Source organism: Ctenopharyngodon idella, chromosome 5 (genome assembly GCF_019924925.1).
Source record: "Ctenopharyngodon idella isolate HZGC_01 chromosome 5, HZGC01, whole genome shotgun sequence".
Lineage (NCBI taxonomy): Eukaryota > Metazoa > Chordata > Actinopteri > Cypriniformes > Xenocyprididae > Ctenopharyngodon > Ctenopharyngodon idella.
In genome coordinates this window covers 30,961,085-30,975,035 of record NC_067224.1, presented here as the reverse complement: position 1 = coordinate 30,975,035, position 13,951 = coordinate 30,961,085, and the positions used below count along the sequence as shown (strand labels likewise).

The 13,951-nt window shown below is 38.1% G+C and overlaps 1 pseudogene; it reads right to left on the bottom strand.

Moving 5' to 3' along the window:
- Positions 1–470: 470 nt before the first annotated feature.
- On the bottom strand, positions 471–13,249 carry LOC127512393 (myosin heavy chain, fast skeletal muscle-like; annotated as a pseudogene).
- Between the last annotated feature and the right edge of the window lie 702 nt (positions 13,250–13,951).

The following is a 13,951-nucleotide window of genomic DNA, read 5'->3' as shown; positions in this document are numbered from 1 at the left end:
TGAGCGGTGCGTGATACATCTGTTGAGGCTTAATTGTGCTAACTGGAAGGCTGGTTCACAGAACACTGCAGTAGTCCAGTTTTAAGCTTTACAGTATATTCAGATAGGTACTGTATGGTTTGATTTTTGTAATGGTGTTAAGTATTAGTTTGAATAGCATTGAGGTTTAACTGTTTAAGACTCAGAATACTATTAAACTGCAATGTTGAGTAGAGTATTTTCTAAAATTGTTTGAGGAAGATAACATCAATCCAGGGTGCAAACTTTATAGCAGAAATGTTTGTGTGAATGCATTCAGTGAAGATAAGTATTACATTTTATGGAAACTTTTTAACTTTTATGGAACCTTTAAGAGTTCAAATTTGAGAGAATCAAGACACTCAAGACACTCTTGATAATCAGCCCTCTTATGGTGTGAATAATAAGTGTATCTTGCTGAAGAAAAAAAAAAAAAAAAATCACACAAAGTCTTATTATTTGATGAAATATAAAGGTTTATTAAGAAAGGTTCTTTTACACTATTCATATTATATGACTTCAGTAAATGCTCCTTTCAAGTTTGAAAGATTCATTCTTCTTTGACCTGGGAAAGAAGGAAGAGGCAAACAGCCTTATTAACAAAAATGTGCTCCAATTTACATAATGAAGATAATACAGGTGTGCAAATGTCATACAGGACAAGTAACATCAGCAAAATGCAATTATCATAGTTCCACTATACTTCTGCTAAGAGGTAGTTAATGTATTTGGATAAACAATTTGAATAATAAAAAATAAAAAAACTCATCTACTCGGTCTAACCTTTCCAGCATCACGGCTCTTAACTCTGAGCTTGTTGACCTGAGACTCAGAAATGTCAGCACGCTCCTCAGCCTCTTCCAGCTCATGCTGCACCTTCCTCAACTTGGACAGGTATCCATTGGCTTGCTCCTCCTAAAGGTTTATATATATGGTTCATGTATAATCAAATTAGCATTCACATAAAAATAAATACAGTCAACATGTTCTATTAGGTTTTACATACCGCCTCTTCAGACTGCCTCTTGTAAGCTTTGACCTTCAGCTGCAGTTTGTCAACCAGATCCTGGAGTCTGGCGACGTTCTTCTTGTCCTCGTCAGTCTTCAAAAAAATACACATATTTACTAGATTAAATCTTGATCCTTTACTAAAAAATAGGTATTGTCAGTACATACAATATTATACGGACTCTTTTGTCTGAACAAACTTATGAGAAATATAGTCATACCTGATAAGTGAGTTCTTTCACTCTCCTCTCATATTTGCGGACACCCTTAACAGCATCAGCTCCACGTCTCTGCTCTGCTTCAATTTCAGTCTCAAGCTCACGAACCTATAGTAGAGATTATTTTTAATCAAACAATTCATTCATAATTTATCATAATATAACATACTTCACATTGCCCACATCATAACTATAAAGAGGCCTACTCTGGACTCCAGTTTCTGGAGTTGTTTCTTTCCTCCCTTCATGGCCAGATTCTCAGCCTCATCCAGACGGTGCTGCAGGTCCTTCACTGAGACCTCCAGATTCTTCTTCATCCTCTCAAGGTGAGAACTGGTGTCCTGCTCTTTCTTGAGCTCTTCTGCCATCAATGCAGCCTTTTGCGTGAATGCAGAAATTCATTAGATCCACATTTTTTAAGTACACACATGTCTTGGTGAAGCATTTGGCTGCTACTGTTACTCACATCAGTGATGGCCTTCTTGGCCTTCTCCTCTGCATTTCTGGCTTCCTGTACAGTGTCATCAACTTCACTCTGGACGTGAATAAGGTCAGCCTCAAGCTTCTTCTTGGTGTTCAGGAGACTTGTGTTCTACAAAATGATAGGCAACAGTATGAACATTTTGAATGATGCTCTCAATTTCCTTAATTTCAGGGAAACAATATGCACTTACCTGAGAGTGCAGCAGCCCAACACGCTCACTGATATCCACCAGCTCTTGTTCAGCCACTTTGCGGCCTCTCTCTGTCTGCTCTAGAGCAGCTCTCAGCTCCTCAATCTCAGACTGCATCAGAGTGTTTCTGCGCTCCACCATGGCCACCTGCTCCTTCATGTCTTCCTGTCCTCTCAGAGCATCATCAAGGTGCAGTTGGGCATCCTGAACACAACAAAAGCTTTCTGTTGGGTTATAAAAAAAATATGAACACATCCCAAAGTCAAAAAGAAGTCACATACCTTGAGCTGTCCCTGAACATTTCTGAGCTGTTTCTGGGCCTCAGCAGCCTGGCGATTGGCATGGCTCAGCTGAATCTCCATCTCATTAAGGTCTCCCTCCATCTTCTTCTTGATTCTCAGAGCATCATTCCTGCTCCTAACTTCAGAGTCCAGAGTGCTCTGCATGGATTCAATGACTCTCTGGCTGTTCCTCTTGATCTGCTCCATCTCCTCATCCTTCTCTGCAAGTTTCCTGTCAATCTCACTTTTGACCTGGTTTAGCTCAAGCTGGACACGAAGAATCTTGGACTCCTCATGCTCCAGGGTGCCCTATAAAATATAAAAACTGCATTTAAATATCAAAATGAAAATATATATTAACAACATAGTATAATGGTTCTAGCAAGAATTCCATATTGATCTTCAGATATTTACTTCAGCCTCCTCCAGGGCGGTCTGAATCTCTGCCTTCTCAGTCTCCACTGTCTTCTTGGCTTTTTCCAGCTCATGGATGCCTTTCCCAGTCTCACTTAACTGCTCTGTCAGTTCTGAAATCTCCTCTATAAAAAGAAAAAAATACATAATCTTTATCATAATAAACATTAATCATATGTGCTTACTTTTTAATGCTCACTGAGAATTAGAACATTACATTTTTTTTTTTCTAATTTAACGGTTTCATTCTTACGCTGCAGATTCTTGTTCTCTCTCTTGAGGGTCTCCAGTTGATCCAGACTTTCTTCATATGAGTTCTTCATCTTGAACAGCTCAGTGCTGAGTGAACGAGCCTCTTTCTGGGCACCTTCCAGCTCTGCCTGACCTTCCTCATATTTCTGCTTCCATTCTGCCAGGACCTTTAGTGTAGATATTTCAGGTTTGTTTAAAAAAAATGATGAACAAAGCCCATTCCAGCAATACTTTCCAAAGAGAATATAATATGACTAAAATTGTTTACCTTGTCAAAGTTCTTCTGCTTCTTGTCAAGGTTAGCAGCCAAACCATTGGCTCTCTCCACATCAATCATGAGGTCTTCCACCTCAGCCTGGAGTCTCTGTTTGGTCTTCTCCAGAGATGCACATTTGGAGTTCACTGCCTCAACTTGTTCCTCTGCATCTTGCAGACGTTGAGCCAGCTTCTTCCTGTTAAGTAATACACATGACTCTGAATTCTAATCTATAATATAGCTGTGAGAATTGGGAATATTATTCAATAATATACATACTTGGACTCTTCAAGCTCCTCAGTGCGCTGAATGGCATCAGTTTCATATTTGGTTCTCCATTGAGCAACCTCACTGTTGGCCTTTGACATTCCCCGCTGCAGCTCAGCCTTTGCCTCCTGCTCTTCCTCAAACTGCTCACGGAGCAGGTCACAGTCATGACGGGATGATTGCACTGCATGGGCCAGTGCGTTCTTAGCCTAGGAGACAAAGTCACATAATATTAGCTAGTCTCTGCATTATAGTAATGGACAAGTATGTGTATGTATTGATTATGCTGTATTACCTTAACCTCCTCTTCAATATGCCTCTTAAGCTCCTCAATTTGCTGAGTGAAAGCTTGTTTGCCTCTGGTGAGCTGAGAAACTAGAGCTTCCTTCTCCTCCAGCTGACGGCCAAATTCACCTGTATAGTTTCAGATTCACTGTGTCAGATTGTGCTGTCTCTATCAGTTCATTTCAAAACAAATGGATGTAAGATTTTATCAGTCAACATTAAAAAAATCCCTCTAATAAGACTTTGTTACAGTCAGAAATTCACTGGTGAACAATCTTAATACACTATTATTGTTGATTATTTTTTTTATGATTATTGTTAATTATTGACATTAATTACTTTTGATATAATATTGATTTGTTCATGATTTGTCACAATTTGTCATTAGTTACCATTTTCAGTTTGAAATCTTGCTCTTTGAGCACTGAGATCATTTATCTGGCGAATGTTCTCGTCATTCTTGGACTTAATTTCACTAAGTTGGTCCTCAAGTGTGCGGCACATCTTCTCAAGATTGCCCTGTAAATACAAAAGTAATTAGATATTTGAAAAAACTTCTCGTTATTCTTGTTATATGTGATCCGTACTGGCAAAATGAGTCATAATGAGCACATTTTCAAAAATGAGTTATTGTTATAATCTCTATTTAAAAAAAACCTTGAAAATGATGTATGATTTGTTGGAAACAGACAAAAAAGGACTTAGCTACACCTATTTGAAGTCGTTAGAGTCAGCAAAGTCAATTTTGAGAAAAATCTAGTTAAAGTTTTCTGAAGGTTCCAAAACAAAATCACCTAGCAAGCATACCTTAAAATCCCTGTAAATACCACCAAATTTGGCATACACCAAGTCAAAACCCACATCTATCGGAAAAATATATATTCAACTTTTTTCCATGATACCACAATTGTTTGATTAACATTAATGAGACAGATAGCCTATATATTAAGACCTACTGTCTTAACACTGATCTAATATAATGTTACACATCAGATGTTTTTCCCCAACAGTTAACCAAAGGTTCACTTAAGACATAACAGATAATGTTTGCGTAAATACACGCCAAGACAGATATTTTGAAATACTGTAATTCTGTGTACATGTGTATGTGCAGTCTGAGAGGCGTCTTTGTGCTCAATCACATTTCATTGGTTCAGACTCATGCAATCAAGAATTCGCTATGATTAGTCACAAAGTTGGAATGCTTCACTTTACAACGATACCAAACTTGTGCTGAGGAGAAGTACCAGTCTTCAAGAAGCCAACAGAGGAAAAACTGCAATTTTTCATGATTTTTAAAACAAAGGAAAGATTTAGGAAGGTACACCTCTCAGAAAACATACAAATAAAAGATCATTTTAGATGTTTAATTACTATTTGGAGCATTGGGATCACTAGACGAGGGCTTAATGAACTCATTTTTGTAAAAACCTCAAATTCGACCAAAATCGTAATTTTTCACTTGTTTTGCCTGTAGCTCGTAATTAGCCTGTGCGCATTCCGACTCATTTTGCAAGCACGGGACACATATATTCTTCAGAATATTTCCCAACCTTTGCTTTGGCAACAGCTTCCATGTTGCTGGAAAGATCATCAATCTCCATTTTGTATTCACTCTTCTCTTTTTCAAGCTTCTGCTTGACACGCTGCAGGTTGTCGATTTGCTCTCCCAGCTCGGCCACACTGTCTGCCTGCTTCTTGCGGAGGGCAGCAGCAGTAGCTTCATGCTGGAGGGTGGACTCTTCAAGATCACGACGCAGCTTCTGGAATTCAGCTTCACGCTTCTTATTCATCTCGATCTGAGCAGAATTGGCTCCTCCAGCCTCCTCAAGCCTCTCACTGATCTCCTCAAGTTCCCTGGAGAGATCAGCTCTCTGTTTCTCAACCTTGGCACGAGCAGCACGCTCAGCCTCAATCTCTTCCTCCAGTTCCTCAATGCGAGCCTATGGTGGAAAATAGTTCATTAGATTTTGGGTGATAATGATCATAATGTTTGAAAAAAATCTCAAAATACCTGAAGCTCCTTGATCTTCTTTTGGAGTTGAGCACCCAGAGATTGTTCATCTTCTATCTTGCTAAGCAGCTGGCTTGTTTCAAAGTCTTTCCTGTGGGTGTTCAACAATAAGTAGTTTGTAAAAAAAAAAAAAAAAAAACGATAACACAACAATAAAAGTTTACAAAGATTTTATGCTTTAATTACTTTTTTATTTTCTCATCAGATTGCTGCTTTTCATTCTCCAGGTCCATGACGGACTCTTGTGATAATTTCAGGTCTCCTTCAAGCTTTCTCTTGGCTCTCTCCAGGTCCATGCGGAGCTTCTTCTCTTGTTCAAGGGAACCCTCAAGCTACAGGAAAATTATATATAAGATATGAGAGGGCTCCGAGCTTGAAGTTTGGCCTGAACCTATAGAACTCCCCCCGGTTGTGATAAGAATGGTTAGAACTAGAAGTGAGGTGATGGGGTGGTGGAGGAATGCTGATAAACTGTTAATGAACAGGTAAGTATGCTGTATATATACCTCTTATCATTAATTGAGTTGATTAACTGAATGCGCTCCTCTCGTGTTAATTAGGTTAATTATCTGAGCGTGCTTCTCCCGAACTTTGTTAATAAAACATAATTTAATATAATTAATTTAGATAATCAACTCACATCATCAACTTGCTGCTCAAGTTTTGTCTTGGATTTGGTCAAGGTGTTGACTTTGTCCTCCTCGGCCTGAAGATCATCCAGTGTCTGCTGATGTGCCTCTTGGAGGGCTTTCTTCTCCTTCGTAAGCTTAGCAAGGCTCTCATCCTGAGATGTCATTTCCTCAGTCAAGTTCTTGACCTGTGTAATTTTTTGTTTCAAGTGAGGTTATATTTTACAATTTATATTCTATATCAATATATAAGACAGAGATTAAGTCTAATCTTAAACCAACTCAGTCTCCAACCTTATTCTCAGTGGCATGTTTCTCCTTCTCCACTTTAGCCAAGGTGAGCTCCAGGTCATCAATGTCTTTCTTCAGCTCAGAGCACTCATCCTCCAGTTTCCTCTTTTTGGCTGTCAGTTCAGCATTGATTTCTTCCTCATCCTCCAGTCTTTCAGTTGTCTCTTTGAGTTTACCTTCAAGCTGGATTTTGCTCTTGATCAGACTCTCACACCTCTCCTCGGCATCTGAGAGATTCTCAGTTTCCTGTTAGTAAAATAGATTGCCATTTCATTGGAAACTACATTGCTCATTTTAATGGAGCCAAAATCAGTTAATTCAAATAAAAAATTTAAAAAAACTCACAGATGCTACTTGCAGCTGCAGATCATTTTTCTCTTGCAGCAGTGATACCATCTTCTCTTCAAGCTCCTTCTTTTTGGCTTCAGACTTAGTCAAAGCCTCTTTGCATTTTTCAAATTCCTCTTTCATGCCTGCCAGCTCCTTCTCAGTCTCGGCACTCTTCAGCATGGGCTTAATCTTGTAGTAAACTTTCATCCATGGCCAGTGTTTGACATTCATGAATGAGCGGATGTTGTATTGGATAGTGTAAATGGACTCCCTGTCAATAATTCATCATTAAATGGCATAATCATCATTATTTACTGTTTACACAGTTATCATTGATGTCACCTTTTCTCATGACAATACTCACCTCCTCTCCGTCATTTTCACATACTCCTTCCTCATCACGTAGCCACGGCAGAGAGCCTGAGTCATTGTGACCAGAGTAGCCAGTTTCTCATCACGCATCTCCTCAAGAGTACCCAGAAGACCAGCTTTGAAGAACACCTGCGTTTATGTAAAACAATAAATCAAAAGATATTGATTTAACCTGTATAGGCTAAATGATCATAATCAGTGAATCCTTGAAAGTTCACTGCTGAATATGAACCTTTGTGTGTCCAAATCTGTACTCATCATGAGCAATGTCGATGGATCCTAGGAGTTTCTCACTGGCCTTCTTGTTATCCATAAACTGTCCTTCAGGGATAACACCGGCATTCAGCACCTTATATCTGTGGAAAATTGATCAAAATACTTCATGTCTTTTAATTAGGAGCCTCCTACAGGAAATGGTATTTTCATGTGGTCTAATTTACCTCTGCTTAAAGTCACCGTATTGGATTCTGCTGGGGAAGCCCTTTCTGCAGATTCTGATACCCTCCAGTACACCATTACACCTCAGCTGGTGGATAACCAGGAAGTTCTCCATGAGACCTATAACGAACAGTTTACACCATGAAGTTGGTAAATTAACTTCATCATGTATATTGAGTGCCAGAATTTCTGTCATGACAACTCTCGGAGTGTTTGGCATGGTATTGGGTTTGACAATGTTGTATGTTTGGTCTTGGCAGAATAGATCTGCTACGCTGCTGCTGCTGTACAATATAGTGTACATGAATTACCTGTAGCAGATCTATACAGGTGGAGCTGGGGAAGGTGGAGGGTTTCTGAAGCGCTGCTAAGGCAATGCTACCAAAATATTTTGAAGGTTGAGCACGCAAGCTCATTGGCTACTGATACAGCAGAAACCAATCAGCTGTGCCCTATAGATAATGATGTGATTACGAGCAGGTTGATTTAAAGGACTTATTAGCCTACGCCATCTAGAGTTTCATGGCACAACTTTGTATATCTTAAGCCTTTTAATACTTTACCTGGAGTCTTGGACTCATTAGGAATCAGACAGCGCACAAAGTGAGGGTGAGTGCTCCTCAAGTTGGTCATGAGTTTGCCCAAGTTCTCCTGTGGAGAATAGAAAAGGGTTGGCATGCTTTGTATTTCATTTTTTCCCTCAAGTACAGCAATATTGCTGTGATGTCATCTTTATACATACCCTGAACTGGGAGGACACAGTCTGCATGGATCCTCCCTTCTTCTTGCCGGCCTTTTTAGTAGTATCTATTGAGATACGAATTTAAAGCAATGTGTATAAATGCAAAATCAAGAAAAAAAAGTTTGGTTAAATAGTTTTTTTTTGTTTTGTTTTTTTGTTTTTCTCTTTACCCTCAACAACAGCTGGGTAAAGAGAAGCCAGCAGTTTGTTAGAAGACTTCTGGTACAGCTGCAGAACAGATTCATTCAATGGATCCTTGTTTTTGTCCAACCAGCCAGTGATGTTGTAGTCCACAGTTCCAGCGTAGTGAACCAGGGAGAAGTGGGCTTCAGCCTTGCCTTTGGCAGGCTTTGGTTTCTGGAAAGCATTGCTTTTGCCAAGATGCTGATCATGCAGCTTGTTCTTGAAGGAAGTGTCTGAAGCCTTGGGGAACATGCACTCCTCTTCAAGGATGGAGAAGATACCCATGGGCTGTTTATAAAAGAATGTTGTTTATTACAAAAAAATATGACAATTTGAGAATAGACAATGGAAATGAATAAATTCATTAAAAACCTTCTCAATGAGCTCAATGCAAGAAGCCAAGTCCATGCCAAAGTCAATGAACTCCCAAACAATGCCCTCCTTCTTGTACTCCTCTTGTTCCAGCACAAACATGTGGTGGTTGAAAAACTGTTGCAGTTTCTCATTGGTGAAGTTGATGCACAGCTGCTCCATGCTGTTGTACTGGAGGAAAAAATAACAGAAACATTTACTGACTTCTGAATATGATTCAATTTGACATAAAAATAAATAAAATAATCATTCTTACATCAAAGATCTCAAAGCCAGCAATATCCAGCACACCAATGTAGAAATTTCTTTGTTGTTTTGTGTCCAACATCTGGTTGATACGAATGACCATCCACAAGAACATCTTCTCATAGATAGATTTGCCCAAGGCGCTAACAGAGTTGTACACCTGTAGAATAGATATTTAATTCTGCTTCTGCAATAATTAGCCAGATTTTTTGATTGAACACATGGACATGCTGGAAATGTTACTATACCTGTGCCACGGTCTGGCCTTTGGTCACAAACTCATTTCCGACCTTGACTCTGGGGTAGCACAAACCCTTTAGCATTTCAGCAGAGTTCAAACCCAGAAGGTAGGAGATTTTGTCAGCCTCTGTTAAATACATTTTAAAATAAATTGTCTTAGCTCTATAGAGTCTTTTGTGTATGTGTAAAATTATAATAAATCAGGCAACAGGCACTTTTACTTTTATTTTTAGATTTATTGATATGCACAGCAATGCACACTTCTAATTTATATTTACACTAAACATTTTACACATGGTCGATGCAGCTATTACTATTTTAAAGCCCAGGATAAAATAGAAGCATTAAGACTGGTCTCAAGATATACTGCAAAAAGCACACAAGTCTCACCCTCTGTGCCATCAGGCTCAGCCTGCTCCTCACGCTGCTTCTGCTTAAACTTCATGTTACCATGATGAAGCACAGCTCCAGTGAACTTGTAGATGCCCATTTTCTCCTCATTACTAAAGCCGAGAATGTCAATAGCACTCTGTAAATTACAGAGAAGAATGAGATTTATGATTTGCCATATTTATATAGAATAATTCAATATATTTAAACAGCAATGACTCACATCAGTAGCATCCAGCTCCTCTTTATCATCAATGCTGGCCACTGTGATCTGACCCTGACTGCACATGGGGAAGTCATAAGGGTTGGTGGTGAGGAGCGTCATTTCTGTAAAATACACAGATTTTTAAAAGAGTATCTTACAATATTAATATTAGTATAATATTAGTATCTTACAACATTGAAACATTGAATGAAATATGTGTACTTACCAATCAGCTCAGGCTTATGGTTGGTCATCATCTGATAGAAGATGTGGTAGCCTCTCTCATCTGGAAGCTGGAATGACACTCTAGACTTCTCCAGCAGATCTGTTGAGAGAATGTACTTGAGTCACAATCATCTGAAGAGTGACAGACAAAGACAAATGTGCAGGATGGATCAATGAAATCGTGTCCACCTACATGTCTCAATGTCAGCACTAGCCAGTTTTCCAGTTGTACCGAAGTGAATTCTGATAAATTTACCCTGTTTAATACAAAATAGCATAATACATAAAAAATAATAATCTCTTTATAGAAAAATCTAACACAACTGACCATCTGTACAGTAAATAAACAGTGGTTAACTTACAAAACGAGAGGAGTTGTCATTTCTCACAGTCTTGGCATTACCATAAGCCTCAAGCAGAGGGTTGGCAGCAATGATCTGGTCCTCAAGAGAGCCCTGAGATGTTTGAAGAGTTTTCAGTTATTTAATATTTCATGTCTAAAGACTGTTTGCAGGCATTTCACAAATTCACATATCATATAGTTTGTGTAAATCAACATCTTTCAAAATAATATATATCACATAGTATTGTATCTCATACAGTACCTTTATCTTACCCTCCTTCTTCTTTTCACCACCTGATACTGCAACTGTGGCAAAGTACTGGATGACACGTTTGGTGTTCACAGTCTTTCCAGCACCGGATTCTCCGCTGGTTTATGAGAGATTAGAAAACAGAAGATTAAAAGACATCTAGACTTTTCAAAGTATATTCAGAAGTTCATTTCTAAATTCTATTTTGTAAATATCTCCATAAAGATTTGTCATCTACATTATACTTTCAATTTTTAATTTTTGTCATGGTCTGAGATTAAATGAAAATACTTACGTAATCAGGACAGACTGGTTTTCTCTATCTGTTGATTGTAATTTGTAAAATATCCAGTAAATACTTCTTATATTAACAGCATCATCTATTTCACCCTAAAGAATTCTATATAATTCAATACCATAATGTCTTACCAGTCTGCATAAACTGATAGGCGTTGTCAGAGACAGAGAAGATGTGGGGTGGGGCCTCCATACGCTTTTTGCCTCTGTAAGCAGTCACCACTTCTGGATCATACACTGGAAGCATCTTGTAGGGGTTCACAGTTGCACAGAAGAGCCCAGAGTAGGTCTGAAATGAGTAGAGAAGTGGTCAGATTGCTACAACACAGACAAAATGAACTTAAATGCTTTTTTATGTTGTTTCAGAACCTACGTAGATCATCCATGCAGCATAACGCTCTTTGAGGTTATACAGCACAGAGGCTTCATTGAGATGGGTCATCATGGCCATGTCCTCAATCTTGTCATACTTGGGAGGATTCATTGGGTAGACATCTTCTTCCTTAGCAACTCTCTCCTATAAATTTGATAAATTAGATATTAGATATAAAAGAAAACAATGTAATAATAATTAAATGAGCATCTACATGAAATGGAAATTAAAACTCGCCTCCTGAGTGTCAAGCAAAACAACTGTGACTTTGTTACCATCTTTGCTCTTGATTGTTCCCTTGAGGTACAACTCTTTGACATCAGCCACATAGCAGGCAGTCTTGGCATCAAATGGTTTGCTTTGAGCCTCGATTCTCTCCCTCTCAGGCTTACGAAGGTAAATGGCAGCCTTGCCATACGCGGCCATCTCCGCGTCCGTACTCATGGTGGCGGCTTACTAAAGAGAGAAAAGATAAAATTATCCATTAAAAATGTCATAAATATTCCATGTAACAACAAAGGCAATACTCATGAAATGAAACGTCTCGGTTACAAAGGTAACCCTCGTTCCCTGAAGGAGGGAACGGAGACGTACGTCGGACAGACCGACGAATAGGAATCCTATTCGTCGGTCTGTCCGACGTACGTCGAACGTGACCGACTGAATGGGAACACATGAATTGTGTTAGGAAAGAGACATATTCCTAAGTTTAGGCTTACACATGAATACAGACACATAAAACAATACTAGATAAACTTTTAGATAGCAAGCAAGAAGCAGGTAAGGGGCCCATTAAAGGCAAAAATGTCGACTGAAGATTTTTTCCATTATAATTTAATATTTTATGATGAAATTTAGGCCTTTCTATTTTTATGCAAATGCCATCATGAATTGTGATAGCAACACTGTATGCCAATTTTGAATTTAATTGAATTTAATCAGAACAACAGTTCTGTAGTTAGAGCCAATTTCATGTTTTGCTCTATTAGCATGAATGCAAGTATGGACAGTTTGCAGTGTTTTATGTTCAGACTGTCCTCTATGTTTGTGCCAAATTTGTATAACTTTCCCACAAGCGGTTCTGTGGGCTCTTATAGACTCAAAAGTGGAATAAGAAAAAGAGAATATAATAACACGATAAAAAAACAAACAATTACAATAGGTGCCTATGCTTGGCTCCTAAAAATACAGTAAATAAAGGGTCAATGGGACCCAGTCCTTAAATTAATCATACTAAAACATTTAAACATATTTCTTTGTAAATAAATTACACACGTTTTTAAAAGCAGCATGCTTCATCAGTTTTCATCTATGATACAGACTATAACAACTGTTTTCTTCTACCCTAATCCACACATTGAATCAAACTCACTTGCCGTTTGTCCTTGAGACCAGATGAAATTTTCACTACCCTTGAATTTAAAAAAAAAAAAAAAAAACAATTTATCAATGTATTAATATAAATAAAAACACAATTACTTTAAGTACAGATGCATAAGTGATGATGATAAAATGCCTTTCAGTCACAGTCAGCACAGGCTCTTACCACTGGATGGAACTTCTGAGGTCTTCTCTGCATCTCTTCTGGTCTATCCTCTTGGTTTTTATAGAGGTTGTTCATGCACACCAAGCAGAATCTATACATGGGCATATATTCTGATTTATGATGAGCTTTCTTGACCCACTATTAGAAATTTATGGACAGACACACAGACATCCTATCTGATGGAATCAGTCATAAGTCAAACCTTTATTGCTTAAATATTTCTCTGACTACTGTCCAGCTAAGGTCACAGCTTCTATCTCAAAGTTCATGTGTTATTATTTATTTTTAGTCTATTAATAACATATGACACACACTGAAGTAAATAAATCCTTTTTTGGGAAGAGGGTACATTCGGAAATCATGAGAGTTGGTACATGAATGACCCTTAGCATTTTCTTGGCAGTTAGGCACATCTTGTTTTTTTTTTGTTTTTTTTTTAAAGTGCTTAATACAACCACACCGCAATAAGTTAGTTCCACAGAGGTAAAGCAATCTGCTGTAGTGTGATTTTCTCGCTATTTATTAAAAACAGTGATGATAAAAAAAAATATTCAAAACAAAAAAGTATTCTTGAACAGCATTTGTTTCTTCCTTTCTTTTTTTGAATCAGAAAACATTTCACCTTTTTCACCCATGACAATTCTTGTAGCAGGCTATTGTGTCAGCATATATAGTTTAAGAATTTACAAGAATATAGAAAAATACTGGAAAATATGTCTAATACAGTGAAAACACATAATAAATGGCAGTTTTTCTTTGTAAACGAAAGCCAGTGGTGCTAAAAAAAAAATG